This window comes from Trachypithecus francoisi, unplaced genomic scaffold (assembly GCF_009764315.1).
Source record: "Trachypithecus francoisi isolate TF-2019V2 unplaced genomic scaffold, Tfra_2.0 Lachesis_group13, whole genome shotgun sequence".
Classification (NCBI taxonomy): domain Eukaryota; kingdom Metazoa; phylum Chordata; class Mammalia; order Primates; family Cercopithecidae; genus Trachypithecus; species Trachypithecus francoisi.
The window spans coordinates 93,465,944-93,486,963 of NW_022681458.1; the positions used below are offsets into that span (position 1 = coordinate 93,465,944).

Genomic DNA, 21,020 nt, shown 5'->3' on the forward strand with positions numbered 1-21,020 from the left:
GTACTAGATGACTATGGAAAATGTTTTGTGTGAGAAATTGAGAAAGTGTTCATAAAATGATGGAAACATATCAAAAGAACACAGAAGCCACCTTGAAGGGGTTCCCACTGGTCACATCTGGAACTGTTTTAGCACCAAAAATTAGTGATCATACTAAATATTCATTAAATAAATACAAATTTTAAAGGTAACTTTTCAGTGGAGAGGTCTGGCTCTCACCTGGCCATAATCAAGTGATCAAAGTTAAAATCACTGGCTTAAATAGGTTGCTCAAAACCATGCGCCACTCTGTAGGATGTAATGCATCACGCCTATGATATTCCTGCCAAGTATACATAACCTGAATTTAATCATAAAGTGACATCAGAAACACCACAATTGAGAGATGTCTATGAAGTAGCCTCGAACCTTGTAAAGTGTCAAGATCATGGCCATCAAGGAAAGGTGAGGCACTATAGCAGATTGAGGAAAACTAAAGAGACATGCTACCTAAAAGCAAAGCATGATTTTGAATGGCATCCTTTTGCCATAAAGGACATTATTGTGACAATTGGCAAAACCTGAATAGGGTCCAAGGACTAGTTAATAGACTGTCATCCCAGCACTTTGGGAGGCCCAGGTGGGTGGACCAGTTGAGGTCAGGAGTTCGAGACCAGCCTGGCCAACATGGTGAAACCCCATCTTTACTAAAAATACAAAAATTAGCTGGGCGTGTTGGTGCACACCTGTAATCCCAGCTACTTGGGAGGCATGAGGATCGCTTGAAGCTGGGAGGCAGAGGTTTTAGTGAGCCAAGTGTCTGGGTGACCGAGCAATACTGTCTAAAAATAAATAAATGAATAAATAACGTATTGATTTAATTTCCTGATTTGTGGGGTCGCATTGTGAGTAGTAGGAGAATGTCCCTGTTATAAAGTGGTTGGGCTGATGGGTCATGTGGTAGGCAGCCTTTAAGATGTCTCCATGATCCCTTCCTCTTGACATTCATGCCCTCATATAATCCCCACCCATTGAGTTACATCTATGCCTAGTGACTCACTTCCAAATAATAGAACACAGCAAAAATGATGGCATATCACTTATGAGATTAGCCTTTTTGGTTACAAAAAGATCATGGCTGCCATCTTGGATACTCTTTCTCCTTTTCTTACTCACTCACACTGAGAAGTCAGCTTCCATGCTGTGAGCTTCCCTATAGAGAGAAGTACATGGCAAGGAACTGAGGGAAGCCTCCAGCCATATGCCAGTGAGGAACTCAATCCTCAGAAAGCAACTGAAGACCTTAGTTCAGGAGCCTGAAAGGGGCTAAATCCTGCCAATGACCACTTGAAAGAGCTTGGAAGTGAATCCTCCTACAGTTGAGTATTTGAGTGAGACTGAAGCCATAGCCAACACCATGTTCAAAGACTTCTGAGAGTCTCTGAGGCAGATGACCCAGCCAAACCACACCTGGATTTTGACCCACAGAAACTCTGAGATAATAAATGTTGTTTAGTATTTACATTTCCTTCTGGATTTCCCTGGATTTTAATGAAAAGTTGGGACACAAGGCATCAGTCTTCAAACTACATTCTGCTGTCTGCAGTCAAATAGAACTTCCTTTCTCCCTTTATTTTAGAATTAAATACATTCTAAATACATAATCTCATTCCTAAAGCTGCTAAACTTTTGGGTAATTTGTTAGACAATAGATAACTAATACAGGACATCATATTGCAACTTACTCTCAGATGGTTCTGGAGAAAAGGCTGTACTTTAAGTTTTTGTTTTTTGTTTTATAAAGTGTGTGCCTGTGTGTGTATAATGGATTATGTCACTTTCCAACTTAAATGTCTTTACTGGCTTCCCATCACATGTAGAACAAAATCCAAACTCCTTGCCATGTCCTCCATATTGCCCTTGCCCATTTCTTCAGCTCCTCTGTCCCCTTACCCCTCCTAACTTCTGCCACACTGGTTTTCCATCAGTTCCTTGGACAGATCCTGCCCTCTTCTATCACAGGGCCTTTGAATTCACTGCTACCCTTTCCTGGATGCCCTTTCCCACTTCCTCATGTGAATATTCTAATCTCATCTTTGGAATCTCACTATAAATATTAACTTCAGTCCCTTACCCCTCCTTCATATTCTCTGGTTCAGCCCCTCATTCATTTCTTTCATATACTTTATCAGATGTTGTAATTCTCCTATTTGTGTATTTGTTTTGATCAGTCCAAGCCTTTGATAAAGACAAACCTGATGGGAAACACCCTCCTCTTCTGCACCATTATATTCCCAGTACATAACACATAGTAAATACTCTTTCAATACCTGCTGAATGAATTGATTAATGTAATGCTTGATCATCTGGGTAGAATTTTTCAAAGTAAAATTTGATTAATCCTCACTCCCAAAAAGAAATTTTAAAACTACACAGAGAGAGTTCAATTGTACTGATATAGGCAATCAAGACTGATCATAATAGATTATTTATCTTTCAACATCAAAATTAAGAGTGTCTTTTTTCTATATTAAGTTCTTGTTATCTTGGTTATACCATACTACCTGTCTCTACAAGTGGGTTTCTTTTTCTTTTTTTTTTTCATTCTTTCAATCACTGTTTTGCAGATATCACAACAGAGTTGTAGTCTATGTACAGTAAAATCCCACTTTCAGATAACAGCGCATTCTTCCAAGACTTCCAGGAACAGCCTCCATATGGATTTAATAGGCCAAGGAGCATGACTTTCAGGAAGGCAATGATGGTGGGGCTGGGGACCCTGTTCTGACAGCTACATGGCCCCATTCCTCTTCAACAGTTCAGCACCATCAGTGAGGAGAGAAAAAGGCAGAGAGAAAGAGAAAGACAGAGAGAGCATGCCTGAAATCTCCCAGCTTGTTTCTGTCAGAACACATCAGTTCCAGGTCATGTTTCTGCAGCAAGCATGTCATGGAGCAAGCACGAGCTGTCAATATGGAGAACAGAGAAGCTCCTTTGACAGATCCCACATCTACATTCCAGGCCCATTATGTCAAGAGAACTTGTTTCCCTTGAATGAGCTGCCTCTCCCTCTGTCGGGTCCCCAGCTGTGGAAATCCTCAGTGTCAAGCCCTGAAAGATGCCATGTCTCTGCTTGTCATACATATTTACAGGTCAGAACTGCTATATTCATAGTTGGGGGTAGGGGTGAGGAGGGACAAACAGGCAGGAACATGGCCTGTCTAACAGAAGTGCCACCTGCCACTCCACATTCTCCCCATGGGAGGTGTGTTCAGTTCAAACCTAGAATTATTAAAAAGTCAGCATCAGAGTTAACTTTTTTTAAAAGAGTGGGAATCTCACACTTCTGAAAGTAGCTTTCAAGGAATGGGTAAACAAATATTTTAATGAAAATTATACATTCTGCCTAATTCCTCATTACCTTTGGGTTCTAGTATCTGGTGGATATGAGTGGGTTGGGGAAGAAGACAAATGTGTTTATTTGTTGACTGGGGCTGTATATTGTAAAATAAAGGAAGAAAGGAAATTCTATTTGACAGCAGACTGTAGTGTGAAGACTGATGCCTGGTGTCCCAATTTTTCATTAAAATCCAAGAAAATCCAGAATGAAATGTAAGTATTTACACTGGCCAGAGCTAGTACTGACAGTCAAGCTATTGCCCAACTCTAGGAGGAATTTTTATAAACTACAAGACTGGTGGAATTAGATTGAAAGACACATTTGTAACCTTCTAATTTTTTACCTCCAGAAAGGGAGAAATCTGACAGCCTTTTTCCTGTCCCTGCTGGTTGTCACTGGCCCAGCAGATAAGGTCTGAACCAGCCAGAGAGATGGGGAATTGTCTGCACTACAAAGGTGGAGAGGGTGAGTGACACTGCTGTTGACTAATCATGAAGAAGGACAGGGTAGGGGTGAATGACAGTGGGAAAATCTAGGAGTGGCAATATCACATGTATTCCAGAGGTTCTGAGTGTCAGAGCACCTTGCCACAGTCCAGCAGAGTCACGGCATGGAAACATGTGGGGTGAGAGGAACTGGCCTTGGGATTGTGTTTAAAATCCTTCCTTCCTTCTGAGGTAAAGTTATTCATTCACTCAGCAACTATTTATTTAGTGGCTACTATATGCTAGACACTCTTCCTGGCAATGGGGTAAACTCCTTGCCTTCAAGCAGCTTACCTTCACATAGGAAATAAAGAACAAATGTTGCTTTTTAACATTAAGTGCTGTGAAGAAAATTAATCTAGTGATCTGGCAAGATGGCCAAATAGGAACAGCTCCAGTCTGCAGCTCCCAGGGAGACCAATGAAGAAGGTGGGTGATTTCTGCATTTCCAATTGAGGTACCTGGTTCATCTCATTGGAACTGGTTAGACAGTGGGTGCAGCCCAGGGAGGCAGAGCAGAAGCAGGATGGGGTGTTGCCTCACCTGGGAAGTGCAAGGGGCCAGGGAACTCCCACCCCAAGCCAAGGGAAGCCATGAGGGACTGTGCCATGAGGCACAGTACTATCCAGCTGAGATACTATGCTTTTCCCATGGTTTTTGCAACCTGCAGACCATTAGATTCGCTCGGGTGCCTATAACACCAGGACCCTGGTTTCAAGCACAAAACTGGGTGGCTGTTTGGGCAGACACTGAGCTAGCTGCAGGTTTTTTTTTTTTTTTTTTTTTTTTATACCCTAGTGGCGCCTGGAACCCCAGCGAGACAAAACCATTTGCTCCCCTGGAAAGGGGGCTGAAGCCACAGAGCCAAGTGGTCTTGCTCAGTGGGTCCCACCCCCACAAAGTCCAGCAAGCTAAGATCCACTGGCTTGAAATTCTTGCTGCTAGCAAAGAAGTCTGAAGTCAACCTGGGACACTCGAGCTGGGTGGGGGAAGGGGGATCCACCATTACTGAGGCTTGAGTAAGCAGTTTTGCTCTCACAGTATAAACGAAGATGCCAGGAAGTTCAGACTGGGTTGAACTCACCACAGTGCGGCAAAGCCACTGTAGCCAGACTGCCTCTTTAGATTCCTCCTCACTGAGCAGGGCATCTCTGAAAGAAAGACAGCAGCCCCAGCAGGGGTTTATAGACAAAACTCCCATCTCTCTGGGACAGAGCACCTGGGGGAAGGGGCAGCTGTGGGCACAGCTTCAGCAGACTTAAACATTCCTGCCTGCCAGCTCTGGAAAGAGTAGCAGATCTCCCAGCACAGTACTTGAGCTCCGCTAAGGGACAGACTGCCTCCTCAAGTGGGTTCCTGACCCTTGTGCCTCCTGACTGGGGGAGACACCTCCTGGCAGGGGTCAACAGACACCTCACAGAGGAGAGCTCTGGCTGGCATCTGGTGGGTGCCCCTCTGGGATGAAGCTTCCAGAGGAAGGAGCAGGCACCAATCTTTGCTGTTCTGCAGCCTCTACTGATGATACCCAGGCAAACAGGGTCTGGAGTAGATCTCCAGCAAACTCCAGCAGACCTGCAGAAGTGGGGACTGTTAGAAGGAAAACTAACAAACAGAAAGCAATAACATCAACATCAACAAAAAGGATGACCACGCAAAAACCCCATCCAAAGGTCATTAGCATCAAAGATCAAAGGTAGATAAATCCACAAAGATGACAAAAAACCAGCACAAAAATGCTGAAAATTCCAAAAATCAGAATGACTCTTGTCCTCCAAAGGATCACAACTCATCGCCAGCAAGGGAACAAAACTAGATGGAGAATGAGTTTGATGAATTGACAGAAGTGGGCTTCAGAAGGTGGGTAATAACAAACTCCTCTGAGCTAAAGGAGCATATTCTAACTCAGTGCAAGGAAGCTAAGAACCTTGATAAAAGGTTAGAGGAATTGCTAACTAGAATAACCAGGTTAGAGAAGAATATAAATGACCTAATGGAGCTGAAAAACACAGCACAGCACGAGAACTTTGTGAAGCATACACAAGTATCAATAGCCAAATTGATCAAGCAGAAGAAAGGATATCAGAGATCAAAGATCAACTTAATGAAATAAAGTGTGAAGACCACATTAGAGAAAAAATAATGAAAAGAAATGAACAAAGTCTCCAAGAAATATGGGACTATGTGAAAAGACCAAACCTACATTTGATTGGTATACCTGAGAGTGAGCAGGAAAATGGAACCAAGTTGGAAAACACACTTCAGGAGAATTTCCCCAACCTAGCAAGACAGGTCAACATTCAAATCAGGAATCACAGAGAACACCACAAAGATACTCCTCGAGAAGAGCAACCCCAAGACTTATAATCATCAGATTCACCGAGGTTGAAATGAAGGAAAAAATGTTAACAGCAGCCAGAGAGAAACGTCAGGTTACCTACAAAGGGAAGCCCATCAGACTAACAGCAGATCTCTGCACAAGTCCCACAAGCTGAAGAGAGTGGGGGCCAATATTCAACATTCTTAAAGAAAAGAATTTTCAAACCAGAATTTCATATCCAGCCAAACTAAGCTTCATAAGCAAAGGAGAAATAAAACCCTTAACAGGCAAGCAAATGCTGAGGAATTTTGTTGCCATCAGTCCTGCCTACAAGAACTCCTTAAGGAATCACTAAATATAGACAGGAAAAACTGGTACCAGCCACTGCAAAAACATACCAAAATATAAAGACCAATGACATTATGAAGAAACTGAATCAACTACTGTGCAAAATAACCAGCTAGCATAATGATGACAGGATCAAATCCACACATACCAATATTAACCTTAAATGTAAATGGGCTAAATGCCTCAATTAAAAGACACAGACAGGCAAATTGGATAGAGTCAAGACTCATTGCTGTGCTATATTCAGGAGATCCATCTCACATGCAAAGACACACATAGGCTCAAAATAAAGGAATGAAGGAAGATTTACCAAGCAAATGGAAAGCAAAAAAAAAAAAAAAAAAAAAAAAAAAAAGCAGGGGTTGCAATCCTAGTCTCTGATAAAACAGACTTTAAACCAACAAATATCAAAAAAGACAAAGAAGGGCACTACATAGTGGTAACGGGATCAATGCAACAATTAGAGCTAACTACCCTAAATATATATGCACCCAATACAGGAGCACCCAGATTCATAAAGCAAGTTCTAGAGATCTATAAAGAGACTGAGACTCCCACACAATAATAGTGGGAGACTTTAACACCCCACTGTCAATATTAGATCAATGAGACAGAAAATTAACCAGCTTCTTCAGGACTTGAACTCAGCTCTGGAACAAGTGGGCCTAATAGACATCTACAGAACTCTCCACCCCAAATCTGCAGAATATACACTCTTCTCAGCACCACTTAGCATTTATTCTAAAATTAACCACATAATTGGAAGTAAAACACTCCTCAGCAAATGCAAAAGAACAGAAATTGTAACAGTCTCTCAGACCACAGTACAATCAAATTAGAACTCAGGATTAAGAAACTCACTCAAAACCGCACAACTACGTGGAAACTGAACAACCTGCTCCTGAATGAAATGATTACTGGGTAAATAATAAAGTTAACCCCTTTCACAAGATGGCGCCGAAAGCGAAGAAGGAAGCTCCTGCCCCTCCTAAAGCCGAAGCCAAAGCAAAGGCTTTAAAGGCCAAGAAAGCAGTATTGAAAGGTGTCCACAGCCACAAAAAAAAGAAGATCCGCACGTCACCCACCTTCGGCGGCCCAAGACACTGCGACTCCGGAGGCAGCCCAAATATCCTCGGAAGAGCGCCCCCAGGAGAAACAAGCTTGACCACTATGCTATCATCAAGTTTCCGCTGACCACTGAGTCAGCCATGAAGAAGATAGAAGACAACAACACACTTGTGTTCATTGTGGATGTTAAAGCCAACAAGCACAGATAAACAGGCTGTGAGAAGCTCTATGACATGATGTGGCCAAGGTCAACACCCTGATTCGGCCTGATGGAGAGAAAAAGGCATATGTTCGACTAGCTCCTGATTACGACGCTTTGGATGTTGCCAACAAAATTGGGATCATCTAAACTGAGTCCAGCTGCCTAATTCTAAATATATATATATATATCTTTCAACAACAACAAAAAAAAAAAATAATAATAATAATAATAATAAAGTTAAGGCAGAAATAAATAAGTTCTTCAAAACCAATGAGAACAAAGACACAACATACCAGAATCTCTGGGACACAGCTAAAGTAGTATATAGAAGGAAATGTATAGCACTAAATGCCCACATCAGAAAGCAAGAAAGATCTAAAATTGACATCCTAACATCAAATTAAAGGAACTTAGAGAATCAAGAGCAAGCAAATTAAAAAGCTAGTAGAAAGCAAGAAATAACTAAGATCAGAGCAGAAGTGAAGAAGATAGAAATATGAAAAACCCTTCAAAAAATCAATGAATCCAGGAGCTGGTTTTTGAAAAGATTAACAAAATAGGTAGACCACTAGCCAGACTAACAAAGAAGAAAAGAGAGAAGAATCAAATAGACACAATGAAAAATGATAAAGGGGATACCACCACTAATCCCACAGAAATACAAACTACCATCAGAGAATACTATAAACACCTCTATGCAAATAAACTAGAAAATCTAGAAGAAACTGATAAATTCCTGGACACATACAGCCTCCCAAGTCTAAACCATGAAGAAGCCAAATCCCTGAATAGACCAATAACAAGTTCTGAAATTGAGGCAGTAATTAATAGCCTACCAACCAAAAACAGCCCAGGACCAGACAGATTCACAGCTAAACTCTACCAGAGGTACAAAGAGGAGCTGGTACCATTCCTTCTAAAACTATTCTAAACAACAGAAAAGAAGAACTCCTCCCTAACTCATTTTATGAGGCCAACATCATCCTGATACCAAAATCTGGCAGAAACACAACAAAAAAGGAAATTTTAGGCAAATATCCCTGACGAACATTGATCAAAAATCCTCAGTAAAATACTGACAAACCAAAACCACAAGCAGCACATTAAAAAGCTTATCCACCATGATCAATTCAGCTTCATCCCTGGAATGCAAGGTTGGTTCAACACATGCAAATCAATAAACGTAATCCATCACATAAACAGAACCAACGACAAAAAACACATGATTATTTCTACAGATGCAGAAAAGGCCTTCAGTAAAATTCAACACCCTTTCATGCTAAAAACATTCAATAAACTAGGTATTGATGGAACATATCTCAAAATAAGAAGAGCTATTTATGACAAACCCATAGCCAATATCATACTGAATGGGCAAAAGATGAAAGCATTTCCTTTAAAAACTGGCACAAGACAAGGATGCCCTCTCTCACCACCCCTATTCAACATAGTATTAGAACTTCTGGCCAGGGCAATCAGGAAAGAGAAAGAAATAAGCATATTCAAATAGGAAGAGAGGAAGTCAAATTGTCTCTGTTTGCAGATGACGTGATTGTATATTTAGCAAACCCCATCGTCTCAGCCCCAAAACTCCTTAAGCTGATAAGCAATTTCCACAGTCTCAGGATACAAAATCAATGTGCAAAAATCACAAGCATTCCTATACTCCAAAATAGACAGACAGACAGCCAAATCATGAGTGAAGTCCCATTTACAATTGCTACAAAGAGAATAGAATACCTAGGAATACGACTTACAAGGGATGTGAAGGACCTCTTCAAGGAGAACTACAAACCATTGAAGGGATGTGAAGGACTTCTTCAAGGAGAACTACAAACCATTGCTCAAGGAAATAAGAGAGGACACAAACAAATGAAAAAACATTCCATGTTCATTGACAGGAAGAATCAATAATGTGCAGATGGCTATACTGCCCAGAATAATTTATAGATTCAATGCTATTCCCATCAAGCTACCACTGACTTTCTTCAGAGAATTAGAAAAAAAACTACTTTAAATTTCATATGGAACCAAAAAAGAGCCCATATAGCCAAGACAATCCTAAGCAAAAAGAACAAAGCTGGAGGCATCATGCTACCTGACTTCAAACTATACAAGTCTACAATAATCAAAACAGTATGGTACTGCTACCAACACAGATATATAGACCAATGAAACAGAACAGAGACCTCAGAAATAATGCCACACATCTACAACCATCTGCTCTTTGACAAACCTGACAAAAGCAAGCAATGGGGAAAGGATTCCATATTTAATAAATGGTGTTGGGAAAACTGGCTAGCCATATGCAGAAAACTGAAATTGCACCCCTTCATTATACCTTCTACAAAAATTAATTCAAGATGGATTAAGACTTAAATGTAAAACCTAAAACCATAAAAACCCTGGAAGAAAACCTAGTTAATACCATTCAGGACACAGGCATGGTCAAAGACTTCATGACTAAAACACCAAAGGCAGTGGCAACAAAAGCTAAAATTGATAAATGGGATCTAATTAAAGAGCTTCTGCACAGCAAAGGAAACTATCAGAGTGAACAGGCAATCTACAGAATGAGAGAAAATTTTTGCAATCTATTCATCTGACAAAGGTCCAATATCCAGAATCTACAAGGAACTTAAACAAATTTACAACAAGAACAACAACAACAACAAAACAACCCCATCTAAAAGTGGGCAAAGGATATGAACAGACATGTCTCAAAAGGAGACATTTATGTGGCCAAAAAACATATGAAAAAAAGTTCATCATAACTGGTCATTAGAGAAATGCAAATCAAAACCACAATGAGATACCATCTCACACCAGTTAGAATGGCCATCATTAAAAAGTCAGGAAACAACAGATGCTGGAGAGAAAGTGGAGAAATTGAAACACTTTTACATTGTTGGTGGGAGTGTAAATTACTTCAACCCTCATGGAAGACAGTGTGGTGATTCCTCAAGGATCTAGAACTAGAAATACCATTTGACCCAGCCATCCCATTACTGGTATATAACCAAAGGATTATAAATCATTCTACTATAAAAACACATGCACAAGTATGTTTATTGCAGCACTGTTCACAACAGCAAAGACTTGGAACCAACCCAAATGCCCATCAATTATAGACTGGATAAAGAAAGTGTGGCACATATACATCATGGAATACTATGCAGCCATAAAAAGGATGAGTTTGTGTTCTTTGCAGGGACATGGATGAACCTGAAAACCATCATTCTCAGCAAACTAACACAGGAACAGAAAACCAAACACATTTTCTCACTCATAAATGGGAGTTGAACAATGAGAACACATGGACACGGGGAGGGGAACATCACACACTGGGGCCTGTCAGGTGGTGGGGGGCAAGAAGAGGGATAGAATTAGGACAAATACTTAATGCATGTGGGGCTTAAAACCTAGATAACGGGTTGATGAGAGCAGCAAACCACCATGGCGCATGCATACGTAGGTAACGAACTTGCACATTCTGCACATGTATTCCAGAACCTAGAGTATAATTTTAAAAAAGAAAATTAATCTAAATAAGGAAGTGGAGATGGGGGTCTCAAAAGGCCTGAGGAAGTGACATCTGAAGAAAGACCAGGAAGAAATAGGCCAGTGTGAAGGTCATGGTGAGCCTTACAGAGACAAAGAAAATTAAAGAAGTGGAGGCAGAAATGAATGCTGAGCCTGGGTCAGGGAAGCAGCACAATCAACTGAGAGGTTGTGGGAGAAAAGAGAACACAGGTGACCAGGGGGCAGGTAGTGGAGGGTTTGGATTTTATTCCAAAGGGGAATGACATGATTGGGTTTACATCATTTAAAGATAATTTCAGTTACTGTGTTGAGAATTTATGGAATGTGAACAAAGGTAGAAGAGGCACACCAATTAGGAGGCTGCTGTACCCATCCAGCCTGGAGGTGGAGGTGCCATGGATAAGGGTAACAGCTATGCACATGATTAGAAGTGGTCATATTCAGGATATAATTTGAAGGGAGAGGTGATAGAGTCTTCTGATGAATCAGATGTAGTATGTGAGAGAAAGAGTATTAAAGATGACTCCTTGGTCCTGCATCAGCACTACTGGATGAGTGACGGTGCCATTGTGATGGAAAAATCTGGGGAGGAATACAGCTGAGAAGGTAGAAATTGAGGTTCTGGTTTGCCTTTTTTTTTTTTTTTTGAGACAGAGTTCCACTCTATCGCCCAGGTGGGAGTGCAGTGGTATGATCTCGGCTCACTGAAACCTCCACCTCCCGGGTTCAAGCAATTCTCCTGTCTCAGCCTCCTGAATTGCTGGGACTACAGGTGCACGCCACCAAGCCTGGCGATGCTTTTTTGTATTTTTAGTAGAGATGGGGTTTCACTATATTGGTCAGGCTGGTCTTGAATTCCTGACCTCAGGTGATCTACCCTCCTCCACCTCCCAAAGTGCTGGAATTACAGGCATGAGCCACTGTGCCCAGCCTTGCATGTGTTTAATAGAGCTAACTTTTAGGAATCCTATCTAAGATGTGTGTGTAGCTCAGGGGAGTCATTTGGGCAGGAGACATGAATTTGAAGGTCATCTGTAAATAATTGTAATTTAAAGCTATGTGACTGCATAAGCTCTGGGGAATGAGGGTAGATTCAGAAAAGAAGACGGCCAGGATCTGAGCCTGGGGCACTCCTGCATTTAGTCAGAGACAGAAGGCAAGAAGGTATGAGAGGAACCCAGAAAAGGAAGACAATGGAAGACAGTTCAGACGCTGCCAAGTGATGAACATGACTGGGAATTGGCCTTGGGAGCTGTCAAGATGGGGGCTGCTGACTTTGGGAAAAATATTTCATGTAAGGGTCGACCAAACATGGATAGGAGCGGGTTCAAGAGAGAAAGGGAGGAGAGGAAGTGGGGTATCAAGAACAGACCAACCCTTTAGGAAGTTTATTGTAGAGGGAAGTAGAGAAGTGGAGCAGTAGCTAGAAGGAGGTGTGGGTTTAAGTCAATATTTTTCTTTTCCTTTCTTTTTGCATCAGAAGTAGAGGGAGGATCAGTTCCCTATCTCCCTATCTCCTCACTCCTATCACAAAGCACTTTCCATCTGACCACATGGATTCTCACTTCATTTGAACCGAGATGAGAAATTATGATGACCTTCACAGTTGGAAGACTATTTGTTAAAATGGGTGGTATTGCAGCACATTTGTACGCTGAAGGGAAAAACTCTAGTAGAGCTGGAGAAATTATGGATGACATAGGACAGGAACTGACAAACAATTGTTGCAGAACAAATCCGGACTTCTGCCTACTTTTAAAAGTAAAATTTTATTGAAACACAGCAACAGATGTCATGAGACTTACAAAGCCTAAAATACGTATTATCTAGTCTTTTACAGAAAAAGTGTGCTGACCCCTGAGGTAGGAGGTCGGGGAAATTGGAGGAACTGTGGACTTGAAGATTAAGAGAGATGAGATTCAGGGTACAAGTGGAAGCACTGGCCTTAACTACAAGCAAGGACACCTCCCGTCTGTAACTGGAGACGGCAGGTATGGTATACAAATTGCACATTAGTGAATCTAGAGGTACTTCTTCAGGTTCTTTTCTTCACATTATTTATATTTTTTCCATTAAATAAGAAGTGAAGTCATTTATTGAGAGTGTAGAGGGAAGAGAGTGTTGGATCTGAAAATATGAGAAATGCATTTAATAGCACCAAGGCAAGGGAAGGTGGTGAGGAGAAACATCACAGCCAATCACTCAACAAAGAGTATATCTGCATAGATCATCCCTCACTGGAGAAATTGCAAATTAAAATGAATTAACATGGGACCTCACACAATCACTAAAGATCAAGAGGAAAGAAATATTCTCACCAAGATTTCAAGAAGAAAACAAATGAAAACTAACAATTTGAGATATTAACATCTAGCAAAACTTAAAATGTGTATTCTCAATGACTCAGTAATCACATTTTGAGATAATACCCCTTAAATGTGTAAACATAAGTAAATAGGTAAATAGCCTCATTCAAACACTTTTACTGCAGTCCTCCTAGAAAGAAAACAAACTTGACAACCCATATTTTCATAGCAGTGGTACAGCCTAATTAATCTTGGTATATTTATATCATGAAGCTCAGTACATATGTAGATCTTGAAAACGTCACGTTGAGAAACATTCAATTTGTAAAATACTATGTACAGTAGATCATTTATGTAAAATTTACATACATAAAACAATGTTGTTTATTAATATATATTTAGTAAACGTATAAAACCAGACTCACAAAATTCATGATAGCATTTAACTCTGAGAAGAATAAAAAGAAATATAACCAGAGAAAGGCTGATAGAGAACTCAACTTTGTTGTTAATAGTTTATTTCTTTAAAAATCAAATGAAATGGCCGGGCGCGGTGGCTCAAGCCTGTAATCCCAGCACTTTGGGAGGCCGAGACGGGCGGATCACGAGGTCAGGAGTTCGAGACCATCCTGGCTAACACGGTGAAACCCCGTCTCTACTAAAAAATACAAAAAGCTAGCCGGGCGAGGTGGCTGGTGCCTGTAGTCCCAGCTACTTGGGAGGCTGAGGCAGGAGAATGGCGTAAACCTGGGAGGCGGAGCTTGCAGTGAGCTGAGATCCGGCCACTGCACTCCAGCCTGGGCGACAGAGCGAGATTCGGTCTCAAAAAAAAAAAAAAAAAAAAAAATCAAATGAAATATGACATACAAATATTTGCTAATTCTGGATGGGAAGTACACTGGCATTTATCTTATCCTTTTTATAACTTTTTGGTCTTTAGTTATTCAAAATAAAAAATAAGTTATAACAGTTTATAAATATTTTGGAAAAACACAAAAGCAGGAGCTGAGATCGGTTTTTTATTTTTATTTTTATTTTTTTTTAAAAAAAGACTGTTAACAGGATGAGAATCACCATTATAAAAAGCTCACCAGCCTGGACAACATGGCGAAACTCCATCTCTATGAAAAAGTACACACACACAAAAAACCCCACCAGCCATGGTGGCATGCACCTGTAATCCCAGCTACTTGGGAGGCTGAAGTGGGAGGACTGCTTGAGCCCAGGAGGTCAAGGCTGCAGTGGGCCGAGATCGCACCTCTGTACTCCAGCCTGGGTGACAGTGTAAGATCCTGTCTCAAAATAATAATACTAACAATCATCATCATCATCCGATTATCTTAGTGGTCAGGGATGCTGCTGCAAGTAAACTACAAAGCCCTTCACCCTTTGCTTCCTACTTAGGGGCGTGCAGCCTGAGTCCCAGAAAGGATTTCCTCTCCTCTCTATCACCTGGCTGGCTCCACTCATCCTTCATCTCTCAGTTTATAAATCACCCTCTCTAGGAAGCCTTTCCTATTTTGTAAAAGTGAGTTATACTTCCCCGCTTTGCACTTCAAAAGTTCTCTGTGTACCTCAACCTTGCAGCATTCATCACTCTTGTATAATTTCTTGTTTACTTGTTTGTCTCCCCTCTGAGATTGCTGGCTGTTGAAGGGAGGTGCAGTGTGGAATCCATCGTCTCAGCTCTAGCTGGCATAGTTCCCAGCCCTGAGTACACGTGTCCTACATTTTTGCTGAATTTTGTAGATTCCTGGCCCAGAGTGCTGCAGGGGGCAGCATGAGGGTACTGAATGCCTGAAGAGCTCAGCGGGAAAAAGGCAAGACAAACCATCCACTGAAAACCCTTTGCTAGAGCTGGACTTGCATTTCAGAATCAACATCTAAAACTGATTTTCATGAGGAAAAAAAAAGTAGACTCATTTCATTTTTAAAAAGCAGCTGATCTTCAGTCTTGCTTTTTTTCCTTGTTTTAGCTAAACACACAAGTAGGGAAAATTGGCTCAGAAATGATTCAAAATTGGATTTTTCTTTTACAGCCACCACTCAAAATCACCCACTTAAACCATTTTCCACATAAAAAAAATCCAAGGCTCAGCCATATGGAAAACATCCTAATAGACTTTTTCTGTTGTTGCTATCTTATCCAATTTTGGAAAACGTAGAAACCACATCAAACCTACCTATTTCAGTAAGGAGGAAAAGATGAGGGTGGGACGGGTGGGTAATGTGGGCTGCATAGAGTGAAGCCACACCTCCCATGAACTTTGACCTTAACCCATCCCTTCTTTTAGAATCATGACTAAATATTGATGCCCCTTGGCTTCAGAGCTATTGGTCAAAACACCTCATCCCCTCTGACTTTCGAGGAGCACGTTTCTGGGACTCAGCCTGAGTGGTAGGTTGTGCAGTTGTTCCCGAGTTTTCTCTGCCCCTTCCCCACTTGGCTTGCCCCTGCCACGTGACTTGCAGAGTCCCCAGTCGGAGAAGACGAGGAGTGTGCCGCTCTGCGCTGCCATACTGACAACAGCTTGGCTAAGGGACCAGCTTTGGTCAATGAAATGAGAGTGAAAGTGGACGTGTGTGTTCTAGCAGAAAGCGTTAAGAGGCATTGTGGCTTCCCCGCAGCGATCTTGCTCTCCTTGCCCTCTATCAAGAGAATGACAAGCTCCAGAAAGAGGCTGCGCTTGTAGCCTGAATTCCAGAATGAAGGAGACCAGTGGTGCCAACTTGCAGCTGATAGTGTGAGCAAGGAGGGAAAACAACAACAATAAAATCCCTTTCTTTTTGAAGCCACTAAGATTTTAGTGTTGTTGGCTACCGTGGCATAACCTACTGAAAGATGACAGATAGTGAGTTTAATAATAATAATAAACTAAAACTGTGCCCCACACAGAAGGCACTAGGGTGTGGCTCAGTGGCTTCTCTGGAAGGTGGGAGGAAACTGTGCCAGGAGTTGGCCTCTTTTCTTCTGCAAGCTCACATGTAGTGAATGTTCTGTTTCTGGTACACAAGCCAACAAAAAGACTTTTAATTTTTTTTTTTCATCCCAAAGACCCAGAATTTTCTGAGTCTAAGACAAGCTGCTGTGTTCCACTGAACTTCCCAGTGAGAACTTTTATGTTTGGGCTGAGCAGATTGTTTCCTATCTTTCCGGTCTCACTGGTTGGAAGTCCTAGAATTTCCCAAATTAAAGTGTTTTTATTTTCCCCCTATTGATTTTGCCATTAGAGACAACAGCAGCTTCTCCAAGAAGTTAGAAAACCTTTCATAAAATATTTCTAGAATGTGGGTTTAGCCTAAAGCCTGCCTGTGGTTATCTTATTTCAGAGGAGCAAGACAAGAGTTTCACAGTTGCAGAGAAAAAAACAACAGAGTTTCATGGAAACATGGTGCTCAGCAGGAATGTTGTTCTGAAGGAAACAAATTCGACTAGAGAAGGTGATTAAAATGCTCTATTAACACAGGAAATGTAGAATAAACTGGATATTGCATCCATTTGGTTTTAGTGCATTCAATACATGACATTATTCAGCTCACATAGGAGCATTCTGTACATAAAAATAATTCCCTTTCAATGCCAAATGTACATGCTGTTGAGAATTCAACATGCCATTCTTATTTGCTATTGTCACAGGTCACGACAGTGCCTCTAACATACTGTGTGACCTGGGCTAAGTCATATCTCCTCTTTGTGTATCCATGTTCTCATTCATCACATGAACTGAGGATGTTTTGTTTAATTATTTCTAAGGTCCACTGTCACATTTCAACAATATGAATCTTGCTGCTTCTGTGTACATTTGGTCATTTGAATCTGCTAGTTTTGAATCCTTGGCTAGTTTTCCTTGAGCCAGTTTTACTACTTCTTTATTATTACTATTTACTGACATGTGGGCTTTGAAAGTAGGTATTTTCTCTTATTCAACAGTTGCTGTTACATTGAAACCTAATACTGATTGTCCCTAAAATGATATTTCTAATTTGTAGATTTTCTTTAAAAAATTCAGAATACAGAGTTGCAGAATCTAAAAGTTATAGGGGTGGGGTGGGGAAGGGAAGAGGATTTTCTTCTGCCTGAAGATGGCAAGTGAGTTAATCCATGTTTCCAAAGAAAATGATCATGAAGCTACTCTTAAGAGAATTTCAGCATCTGTCCTGCATAAGGCAAGAGTGTTGATTTCCAGTGTGCTCCCAGAGTCTATTCTTCATAAGCCAGGACCTAAGCAACAGAAGATGGTGGTGTGATAGCGACCTCTCTGTTGGTGAATAAAGGGGAGGAAGTAAAATCAGTCACATCAACATCAACATAGCTGCCTGTGGCAGGGCTGAGAAAGGCTATCTAGGCTTGCAGGTCATTTGATTCATGATCTGTCACATGGTGGATGCCTATAGCCTTCAGAAAAAGTGTTTGCTGCACATATAGTCAGTGGCCAGTGTCAAATCTCTCCTGGAAGGTAAAATGACTTGTCCCAGGAGCAGCTTTCCTCCCAAATAATTCCTGAATGCGAAGGGGCATTAACCCCTCTTATCCAAATGTCTCCTACTTTTCTCCACTGAGTTAACATAAACATTCTTGTTAATATTTCTAAATAAGAGAAAAAGAGATCTCAAAGATAAAATATTGATGGAATACCAAGTTTAGAGAGGTTTTGCAGATATAGACATTCTCACACACTGTTGGTACAAGCCTAAATTGGCACATCTTTCAGGAGACTAACTTGGTAACATAGATCACAACTATAAACACATAAAACAATTCCATTTCTATTAGTTATCCCACAGTTATCTCAAGAGGGTGCACAGATGTTTATGGCATAATTGTTTATGATAGCAAAATCTAGACACAACTTTTAGAATACACTGAATTTAAATAAGTAGGGGATTATTTAAATAAATTATGGCCCATCTATACAATGGAATACATACAGCCACTTAGAAAACAAAATTAATCTACATGTGCTAGCAACAAAAGGTGTTCCAAATGTACTAATTTTAAAAGGCATATTGCAGATCTTGCTTTCTACATGTATATATTAACTCATTCACGTAATTATATAAATATATGCAAATTGTATATGCATTAGAAAATATTTTAAAAGTATACCCAAGAAAGTACTAATAGTAGTTATTGCTGAAGAATGGGAAGAGATGGAGTAGAAAGAGAATGGTTTTACGTTTCTACAGAACAATTTCAAATTTCAGTCCTCATGCATTGTTTTTATATAAAAAGATTTTCAAAGTAAAAAACTAGAAACACCTAAAAAATAAGGAGGAAATGATGAAATAAATTATGGTGCAATCATAAAATGTAATACTAACCAACCATTAAAAATTATATCCTACAGTTCTACTTGCTGACAGAAAAATGTTTGTGATGTATTGGTACATTTTCAAGGCAGTTTACAAAATAAAAAGAGAAAGAGGGTGAGCCTGAGAAGCACTGGAGCCCCTTAGAGGTACATTCCAGGTCATGGTCTTTGTCACACCAGTGCCAGCACAGTGCCCAGCACACCCGTCAAGAAAGGACTGCTTATTTGATGCTTGCCACACACCTGCACCTGCACACGCTATGGGCTTACATTACTGATGGCTAACCCTTGCAACAAGCTCATTTATCCCATTTTACAAGAAGAAGATTCAAGAAAATTAGGGAGAGTGTTTTAACAAGTGAAGCTTGAATCCGAACCTAGATTTGTCTTTTCAAACAAGAAGATTTTTGAGACAATTAATGAACACATCAAAAAACATTCGAATGAACTGCAGAAAGATTACAGGGCTACACTTGAATTAGTACAAGTGAATGTGGGACTCATAATTCAGGAAGAGATCATTACCTTATCAAAACACCTGAGCAGTGACAGGGCATGGTCTTTAGACCAGGTATTGAGTTCTGATTTCTTGACTTCAGGTATGTAACTGGAAATAAATATTGAAAGGGTCATTAATAATCATATAGTTCACTGTTTTTCAAACTATAAGTTTTAACCCATTAGTGGAGTCATGAAATCAATATTGGTGTGTTGAAATTATAAGACTTTAAAAAAATAGTAAACTGGAACAGAATGGAATAGAGACAATATTCAAGTATAATATAATAATGAATACTGTGAAGGTCGATATCTTTCTGTGAAATGTATTTCAGTTGCATTTTTATATACATAGAAATATGTGCACTGAGTCACATTACAAACTATTAGTATGAATGGCAGCCAGAAATGTTTTAAAACCCCTGATTCAATGTCTACTACTTCACCGTTGGTGACCCTGAGGTCTGGAGGGATTCGGTGGTTCCTTAAGGCCACAGTGTCTTTGCCTACAGTACCTGGCTCCATATTGTGCTTCTCATGTACATTTTGTGTTTTAATGTTCCCATCTTTCAAATGGGGCTAATTTTGAGCTCACCTTTCTGACAGGGCCATTAGGGGAATGAAATTATCTTAAAGTGCTTTGAAAAGATAAAACCTATAAATACTGAAGCTCTACTCCCTAAGACTTGCCTTGCTATTAATACAGGATGAGCTGCTGGGCTCTGGCCGGATCCAAAGTCACTGGCTCAGCGTCAGATAAACAGAATAGATTTCATGACCTGGAGAGTCAGAATTCCAGGTCCACATATGCTGACAGCTGAGAAAAAATGTTTCCAATCCCTAAATGGCTCACAGGTAGAGAGGAAAGCGTGTGGCACAGCACCAGCAATGCAGCATGGCAATGAGTACTTACGGAACATCCCACGTGACTGTCCTCCAAACGCCTGAAAGCAATTCCCTTTCAACTCCAATCCTTGCTCTACCTGCAACCCTGTAGCCTTAACAGGTGTATTAAATTGATAAGAAAGTTGTAATTGTGACTCAACTTAATGCTTTTTCCAATGCCTTACCCTACTCATTTTCATGCTGAGTAAAAACTGTTGCTTTTCTTTTGTCTACCAACATACCATTTTATTACAGAAGTACAAATTTTCTTCCCTCAGGAGCATAAGGAATGTCCTCCCCTTCTCCATCTCGAGATGTAAACACTTCATCCCTCCCTGGCCCTTAACTACGATCACTTGTGCTATGAATCCTTTTGACCTGTGCTGAGGGGCCCGTGATGACCCACTTAACAGGACTGTTTATGGAAGGATTAATATCAGGCACTCCACGTGCACAGTCAAAACACTGTGGCTGGATATCAGATATCCCAAGACAAGAAACAGAACAAGGCTAAGAAGTAGATATTGCTAGATTGCTAAGTTTCCAACTTTTGTTGGGTTTTGCCACCTTTGTTTTGGTATAGTCTGGACATGGGCAGTACTAAAGACATCCTTAGAGGGAAACGGGGAAAAAATAACATAAAAAATGCAGCACATTTTGCAGTTTTTGATCCCACC

General features: G+C 40.6%; 1 pseudogene; it reads left to right on the forward strand.

Moving 5' to 3' along the window:
- Positions 1–7,471: 7,471 nt before the first annotated feature.
- On the forward strand, positions 7,472–7,994 carry LOC117095018 (annotated as a pseudogene).
- Positions 7,995–21,020: the final 13,026 nt, after the last annotated feature.